The sequence below is a fragment of the Alligator mississippiensis genome, chromosome 2 (genome assembly GCF_030867095.1).
Source record: "Alligator mississippiensis isolate rAllMis1 chromosome 2, rAllMis1, whole genome shotgun sequence".
NCBI classification, from domain to species: Eukaryota; Metazoa; Chordata; order Crocodylia; family Alligatoridae; genus Alligator; species Alligator mississippiensis.
Genome location: NC_081825.1, coordinates 180,651,405 through 180,660,603, shown reverse-complemented (window position 1 = coordinate 180,660,603; position 9,199 = coordinate 180,651,405).

Genomic DNA, 9,199 nt, shown 5'->3' with positions numbered 1-9,199 from the left:
ACATGCATAAGGCATAAGGCCTTAGGTGCCTATAATACTAGGAGCTCTTGCAAGGGATATAAATTTTGTACTGGGTGCTTGGCAGGTGAAAGAGAGGAAATGTATTTCAACACTATATTAAAAATGACTGTACATGATATCTGCAACTGATTTGTAGGTGTTTTGATGGAGCTGTACTTCCAATTTTAAAGATTTGGGATAGCTGGGAGCTGAAATCCTGGAATATTCAAGTTCAAAAGTAATTTTCAGGAGTGAACCTAAAAGGATTTTTTTTTTTTTACAACTTTTTTTTCCTCAAACATTCTTTGAATTGCAAACTTTTGGGGAAAACCTGCTTCCCAGTTATTACTGGACTGGAAGTCTCTGAATTTCTGTATTTTTTCTCCCCTTTCTGCTCCTGAATTCAGTAGAACAGTATTCCCACATTTATTTAAATTTGTTTTAGCCTTTCTTTTTTTCTGCTCTAACTTTTTCAAATATTGAGGATGTTTTCAAAGGTTAAAATAATACTGTGAGAAGTAGAAAGAAAAATGAAAGCGCCTTCTTGGAAATCATTCAGTTGCATTCAGGGACATAAACAACAAAAATGGAGAAGACACAGAGGAGACAAAACCAAAGGAATTTTAATTTAAAGACAACTTGTAGATCCAAGAAAATCCAAGAAATCATTCAGTTTCAATACACAGGTGACTTTGAAGCATCAATATTTTTCATAAAGCTATTTTTTTCTTTTCTTCTGACTGGATCTAATCCAGCCATCACAGCTTCTTTGACTGCTGAGAGTTAAGAGGATTGCTTTCCTGTTGGTGTGGAAAGATAAGTGCATGAGGATAAGTGTATGCTGAAGAGCTGATATGTAGATGCCACCTACGTATGGGTGCCAAGGGCTGTGCTTGTGAATGGTGTGCAAAAGTGCATCTTGGTCAGGGAGAAGGGAAGTGCCTTTGCTGGGGATATCTGAGCAATAGGCTGAGGTCTAAATGTTTTTATAATGAACTTGTTCTTTATTCCTCATTGGAACTGGATTCTCATAATTCATTACATTTTGGCTTTCCAGCTTCAGACCACGTATGATTATTGAGCTGAAGTGCTACAGCATGAGGTAAATAGCATTCAGCAGATCTGCTCCAGGCAAATGAAATCCATGAAATCCAAATGAAAGAGAGAGGTTATCTGCTGAAAAATGGGAAGGGCATAAACAGCAAGGGAGTAGAGGAGCTAATTACTGTGAAAAGACAGAACTAGGATGAAATAGTATTAGGATGATATTAATGCTGAATATCCAGGGAACTGAGCTTCCTAACTGAGGTTTCCAAGGTTCTGAACTGCTCCCTACATGGAACGGGAGAAGGCAGGACAGGGTGGCCCTTAGAAACTAACTCATTCAAAGAGGCATGAGCTTTCAGAGGCAATGACCTGCTTTGTCAGGTGGTAAGGGGAATGATGAGACTGTCAAAACTATAGTGGATCAAGTGTGGTTAAATGTATAATAGGGAGAAAAACTTGGGCAACAAGATGGACAACTGTGATTGTGGGTGTGGGTTTGGGGAAGTAATTCCACATGGATGAGTTGCCTATGAGAAGTACAATATCCTTTGATAATCAGTCATTTTAACTGGGAGGCAGGCATGCTGGCTAAAATAATCTGAACTATCTTTCAAAAGGCAGGCACAGAGAAATGTCCTGTCCTGAGGGGCAGATCAATATTTATCTAGCCTAGGAAGGTGGCTTTCATGTTATTGTTTTAATAATTGTTCTGTATGTCCAGGCTTGGCCTGGAAAGAAAATATCCCTCATTTCTTTTAGATGGTTCTCATATTGTTCACTCCCAAATCTGTTCTTGGTAGAATATTTGGTTCACTCATCCTGTATCCTCAGGATGCATAAGGGGCTATTAGCAAGAATTTAACACACTCCACTCTTCTGAAGATTGTGGCTGAGATATTTTCAGTGCCAACTAGGCGGTTTAGATACATGACTCCTAGGCTAGGGACAGACATTAAAAAAGGCAGACCCTGAATTGATTCAACCATTGCAGGTTAGTCTAACCTGCCCAGGCTGAACCGGTTTGTAACAGGACAAACATTCACTCTGGACTGATGCAGTGTGGACACATGCTTGCAGTTGCTCAGGCCAGGAGCAAGGGGGGGGGGGGGGGGGGGGTGCTAGAGCATGCCCTCAGCTGCAGGGAAGCTGTGCTGGGGGGGCATGGCCAGTCCAGGCTGAAATGGTCAGGGAGGGGCTTAATTCACCCCCACTCTATCCCACCGGCAGGGACCAGAGCTGGGTCTGCAGGGCACTCCCCCCTCGCTGCAGCAGCAGGCACCATGGCCCCTGAGGCAGAGGCGGGCAGGGAGGAGAGATAGTCTCTCCACTGCCCCCACTGGCAGCTGGGTCTGCCTGTCATTGCCACTGCACTCCCTGCCCCAGAATAGGCCCCCTACAACAGAGGGAGGAGGAATAACCCCTGTCCCTTCCCCCCCCACCCCAAGAGGCCCTGCTAGCCAGTCTGGCCGTGCCCTCACCTCATTGCTGCAGCAGGAGGGACAGGGCCCTCGTTGGGGGCAGCAACCCCTGTCATAATGTGGGGGATATGAGCCCCTTCCCAGCAGGGGCGCTGTGCTGCAGGGCCGGCAGAGCTGTGGTGGGCTGCGCACGGCAGCGCTGAGGTCTGGAGCGGGCCAGAGCCCTGCAAGCCCCTCACAGTGCTGCTGTGCTCAGCAGCAGCTCTGCCGGTCCCACAGAGTGGCCCCCACCAGGAAGGAGCTCATGCTCCAGGAAGCCATGATGGGCCGCTGCCTGTCATGGTTACTCACAGCTCACTGCTTCAGCTGCTGGGCAGGGGCAGGGCCCAGCCCCCACCGCTTGGCCTGTGCAGTGCCCCAGCCAGGAAAGGGCTCGTGCTCCCCCACATTATGACAGGGGCTGCTGCCCACAACAAGGGCCCTGCCTCCTCCCACTGCAGCTGCGGGGCAGGGGCACAGCCAGGCAGGGTCCCTGGGACAGTGCAAGGCGTGCAGAAGGCAGGGCAGGCAGACCCGGCTGCCAGTGCGGGTAGTGGGGAGACTAACTCTCCTCCCTGCCCCCTTCTGCCTCAGGGGCCATGGTGCCCTGCTGCTGCAGCAGTGAGTGGGGAACGCCCGGCAGACCCGGCTCAGGTCCCTGCTGGTGGGATAGAGAAGTGGGGAATTAAACCCCTCCCTGACCAGACCCCCACCCCCGCCTGTCTCTGCTTGGGCTGGGGAGGAGAGGAGCGGGCCCAACCTGGCTGGCCTGGAGCAGAGAGCCCCTCCCAGCCCAGAGAGCGTGCCGGGATGCTGGGGGACTCTGGTTTAACTTAAACCAGCAAGGGGTCTGGGACAGATATTGCATAAACCGGTTGGACACAAATCAGTTAAGTCTGATACTACATTCAACCAGGTTTATCTCAAACCAGTTTCAGCCATTTTGATACTGGTTTATGTGCACTGACTGTCTGTTCTGTTACAGGTTTAAACCAGTTTCTGATCACTTAAACCGGTTTATGTGTAATGTCTATCCCTAGCCCCATTAATTTTAACATATTAAGAGAGTAAACCCCCTAATCTGCATTGCAACCTCTCTATCCATGCTGTCTTTGGGGGAACAGTACAAACCTGCTGTGTGGGCCTGAGCTGAAACTCCTCCCTGCCCCCTTGTAAATTGCCTGCTTTCTGAATAAGAGTTTTAACAAGTTTCTTGCCCATCATAAATCACTGGGTGATCCAGCTTCTAAGAACTAACAGCTTGAAACAGCACTTCACCTTGTTTAGTCTTCCTCAAATGAGCCTGAGTGTTTACCTTCTGCAGCCAAGAAAAGTGGCTTTTCCTTGACCTGACTGAAGGAAAAACATTTGGTGCATTTCTCCTATTTTTCAAAGTGAGCCCAACCTTTTCCTTCAAGTCCTCATCCTGTGTTTATCCTGGAGAAAAAATTTTCCTCCTTTCTCCTGTCCCTACACACACACACACACACACGCTTACTTTGCATGTGTTTGAAAGTATTTTGCATCTGTCCAACAGCCAGCCAAAAGAGGGTTTCTATAAAGAAAAAACACAACTTGATATCCTGGTTTTTCCATTTTGTTTGATGCTTTCCAACTCCTCAGGCTATGCCTTCCTGCACACACACAATCCTGCTCACTAAGAAAAACATTTGGATGATCCTTAGGAACAGGAAGTTGACAAAATGAGCAGGGGTGTGTTCAGGGGCCTAATAAAATGGAAATGGAAGAACTACAGACCTGGACCACTGTCTAAGGAGAAGTGCCTTCACTACCAACAATCCTTTGAGATGGTTTGGAGATCTCAGACTGCCAATCTTTAGTGACTGATCTGTTCTTTAGATAATAATCAAATAACCCACATTCATCAAGGGATTCTTGCTAAGAGAAAAGAAGGGTGGGGTTACCCAAAGTACCTGATATCACATACATCTTGTTGACTTATGCTAGGGACAGACATTCAAAAGGCCTGAGCCTGAATTGGTTCACTCTCTGCAGGTTAGTCTAACCTGCAAAGCTTGAACCAATTTGGAGATGGGTAGACATTCCCTTTTCATTCCAGAAATGCAGGCAGATGCCTGCAGTGGCTCAGGCTACAAGCTGGCGGGCACTAGAGCAGCCCTTCTTTCCTTTCTACAGTGCTAAACTGAAGGGGAGGAGGTGTGGCCAGGCCCTAGCAGGATGCTCTGATTAGGGAGGGGTGTAAATCTCCACCTTTCCTGCAGTCCCACGCTTTCCCTGCTCACTGCTCAAGGGGTGGGGAGTGTTGCTAGACCCTGCATCTGTTGATGATACTGAGCTTTTCAATCTCCCTCTCCCTGCTTCTTCAGACTGGGGGTTACAAGAAATAATGGCCATAAGCTAGCAGAAAGCAGATTTAGACTGGACATTAGGAAGAACTTCTTCACAGTTAGAGTGGCCAAAGTCTGGAACGGGCTCCCAAGGGAGGTGGTGCTCTACCCTGGGGGGTCTTCAAGAGGAGGTTAGATAGGCATCTAGCTGGGGTCATCTAAACCCAGCACTCTTTCCTGCCTATGCAGGGGGTCGGACTTGATGATCTATTGAGGTCCCTTCCGACCCTAACATCTATGAATCTATGTCTGCAAACCAGGTCATTTCAAACACCTTTCTCTGTCCCCTCTTCAAGACTGATAGATTGTAGCCAGCAAGTTGCTTGCCAGAACAAAGTTTATCAGCCAATGAAGCCCTACAAAAGAAAACATCTTTCTCATTAGTTTCAAGCTCTTATCTGCAGGGTGCATGTGTATTTGCAAGCCACTAGCTGTCTGCCCTTTGTTCTAGTGAAATTGGAGACCCACACAGACACCTCTCAGCAGTAGCTAGCATGGTGGGGTATGGCCAGATGCTGGGTCTCTGACCTGGGGCCCCTGCTTGAGCAGCTGGGAGGGCGGGGGTGGGGTGGGAGGTGGGGAGCAGGGGGAAGCCTGGCAGCCATTGCAGTCCCTCAGCCAGCCAGAGCAGTGATAGTGCTCTGGCCAGGAAGGAAAGAGGTGGGCCAACCCTGCTCCTCTAGAGCACACAGTACAGCCCAGTCCGGGGCTGCAAAGCATCTGGGATGCTGGGGGACTGTGATTTAACTTAAACTAGGAAGGGGTCTGGGACAGACATTGCATAATCTGGTTTGACCCAAATCAGTTAAGTCTGATACTACATTCAACAAGGTTTATCTTAAATGAGTTTCAGGCATTTTGAAACTGGTTTATGTGCACAGAGCTTATGTTCTGTTACAGGTTTAAACCAGTTTCTGATCTCTTAAACTGGTGTATGTGTAACTTCTGTCCCTAGCCTTGCAGTACAACTTGGGCTTCTAAGGTACTTGGGTACTTTTGGAAAAAAATACCTCCCAGAGGGTCTTATATGACATTGGGAAAAGATCTGATCCCTTCACTAACAGACAGTGTTAAAAACACTGATACTCATTGAGGTTCAAATTATTCCAAATCCTATAAGTAGTTCCCATAAGACTTTCAGGCAGTTCCAGGACTTTATCATTAACAAGTGCCATCTCTGGAATTCTTGACACAAAAGGTAATAGGACCACCTTTTAACTCTTGCTTCATCTGGACTGTATTAAAAACATGCTGAGGTTTTTATTAGTATTATCCTGCTTGACTGTTGATAACATATTTCCTAACATGATCACCTCAAGATTATGGTTTAGCCCATTAACCTGATGGTGGTGACCATGCTGAGCATTGCAGTTTCCCATTTTGTTATATTTGTATCCAAAACCTGAGAGAAAAAAGAAAAGAAAAAAAGAATCAGTTGCCTCTGAAGAAAGCCCAGTAGTTCACTGTTGGGTTTATATCTTGCTCCTTTCCCATCATTGAGCTAAGTAGTGTTTTCTTTCTTGATTACCAGTTACTGCTGCTGAATGACTGCCGTGCTCCTTGGTGCAGGGCTTCTAATTAACCAAAACTAATGGTGTAACTAGTAGGGCTGTGCAAAGCTTTGGGTGGTGATTCAATTCAGAGATTTGGCGCAATTCAGTGGCTGAATCTCTGAATCTGAATCGAATCAGGGGACCAATTTAAAGGTCTGAACTGATTCAAAGCTCTCCGAATCTTTGGAAAAAATTCAGAGAGCTTTGATGATTTGGGCAGTCCCCGGTGGCTGCAGCAGGGAGCTGCACCTGACTCCAAGCTGGTAAGTACTGAGGGGGGGGGGGAGGGGGGCTGGGAGAGTGGGGAGGGGGATCATGGGGGGACCCCTGCTAGCCCCCCCAACCCCCTGCTCCCCCAGCCCCCTCATGACTGGCCCGCCCCAGCTCTGTACTTTAAAGAAGAGCCCCGGTGCTCACCGGGTGCTGCCGGGTGGGGGGGGTGATCTCCACTGCCCCACACTGCATGGGGGGGGGCTCTCCCACAAGCCCCCCCCTCCCTTGCTCCCCCAGCCCCCCCCCCCCCCCCCCGAGTGCCCTGTCTGGGCCAACTCCGGCTCTTTGAGAAAAAAAACAAAACAAGAAAAGCCCCAGGGACTTGCCACTCCTGCAGCAGCCCCAGGACTTTGGGGGCTCATGCAGAGCCCCCCCACATGCAACAGGGCAGTGGGGGGCAGCGGGGGGCAGCGGGGATTGTCCCCCACCAGCAGGAGCAGTTAGTCCTGGGGTTTTTCTGGGTTTTTTTTTTTTCTTAAAGGACTGGAGCTGGCCTGTGTGGGACACCCGTGGTGGGGCTGGGGGAGTGAGGGGGGGAGGTCTGGGGGCCTTGTGCAGACCCTCCCACACAGTGTGGAGTAGTGGGGGGCAGCAGGGATGGCCCCCTGCCTGGAAGCACCTGGTGAGCCAGGGTTTTTGTTTTTTGGGTTTTTTTCACAAGTCCAGTGGGAGCTGGGGCAGCCACTGCAAGGCTGGGAGAGGGGTGGGGAATGGGCCTGGCCTGGCTGATTTGGAGATTTGGCTGCTGACGAATCTCTGAATCAGATTTGGCTGAATCAAACTGGGACAGTAATTTGAATCACTGAATCAAGTCACTGCCCCTGAATCAGCCAAATCCAAATCCGAAGCGAATATTAGCTGCTTCACACAGGCCTAGTAACTAGGGTGGGGCAACTGGGGCAGGTACTGGGGGAAAGGGACAGAAAAAAACAGTTGCTGCTACAGCTGCACAATTGTGCCAGTGGCAGCAGTGGTAACCAAATATCAGAGCTGCCCCTGTGTGTGCCTTTGTCAACAAGTACCTTCTTCCATGGTTTCTTGATGCTGGGAAATGAGCTCACCCATTAGCAGCAGTTCCTACCCAGCAATTGCTGAGAGCTCCATTCCTTGTACCTCCTGTTTCCCCATAGGTTTGGCCAGTACAGCCTCCCTTCACTCCAGTACCCCGTCTGGGTGACCCTTCTCACCTTATCATTCTCTTTCTGCTCATACGCTTTTCACCCCATATACTAGTTCTTATCCTGCACTGGGTAGTTTCATTTTCTACCTTGCAGGAGATGCTGTAAAAACTATAACAGCAAACAAGGAAAACTGATAACCTGCTGCTGGTGACTTTAGTCTGTTTTCCTCATTGTCTTTCTTGCCCAATTCCTGACTCTCCTCTTTCATGCCAGCAGAACCATTAGGCTGAGTTAGTTTTCCTACAGCTTGTACAGGTTTTGTGTTCATCCAACATAGATCTGACATTTTTTCCCCAAGATATTTAATTCATTGAAAAGATTTCAAAGCCATAACAAGTCAGATTCCTGGGGGTATGATGGCAGTGGAGTAAAGGTGTTTGACTGCAGATCCAACTTGACAAGTTCAAACTTCTCTCAGGACTTGCAACAAAGGCTACTCCTGATCAACCCAGCTGTAAATTACTATGTGGTCCCTTCAGCTAGGGAAGCCAAAAGATGGCTGGATGTTATAATAGATACATCACTCCATGGAGTGCCACTAGCTATGGAGACAGGCATGCCTTAACTACATTGTCCCAATGCATCATATAGGCTTGGGAGGACCTTGGGAGCTAGATTCTCAGTGGCCGTAAATAGGTTTCATTTCACTGACTTCAATAGCATTTTGTTCATTATATCAGCCAAAGATGTAGCCAGAAGAGCATACCAACCCTCTGAACACTGGAAGGTGATTAAATGCTTTTTTGAGAGGAGTGGATGACTAAGAGAGTTGGTAAGGATGCAGAAAGCCTTTGACTCCGTGTTGCTGGTTTAAAACATACTGAAGCAAAAGTCACTAGATTCTACACACCAAAAGCCTGATATGTGGTCCCAGTCCAGTTGCTAAACAGGTCCACAGCACAAAGCCCTTTCATCTTACATGGGGGTAGAGTCATGCCGCTCATGTGTTGGGGAGGGGGTCTGGACTCCGCAGGATCTACTTTTCTGTAACAGTGAGCAACTATTTTCCCTATGGCATAAACATGAATGAAGATGAAGCTTGCCATCACTGGCATATCTAACAGGCTCTGGAGACAGGCCATGGAATGAATGAATGAGCCATGGAGACAGAGTTCCCTTCTTCCTGTCAAAGATCCCTTCCAGGTCACTGTGCATGTTAGTAGGACTCTGTGCAGGGTGATTTTGCTGCTGCTGTCCTTTCTGTTAATCAGTCTGGCATTTCCAATTAACACAGAACACATTTTAAAAATAAAGAAAATAAGTATCAATACATGTCATGCTCTTCCTTACCAGCACTCATATGTGATCTCCTGAGGCTC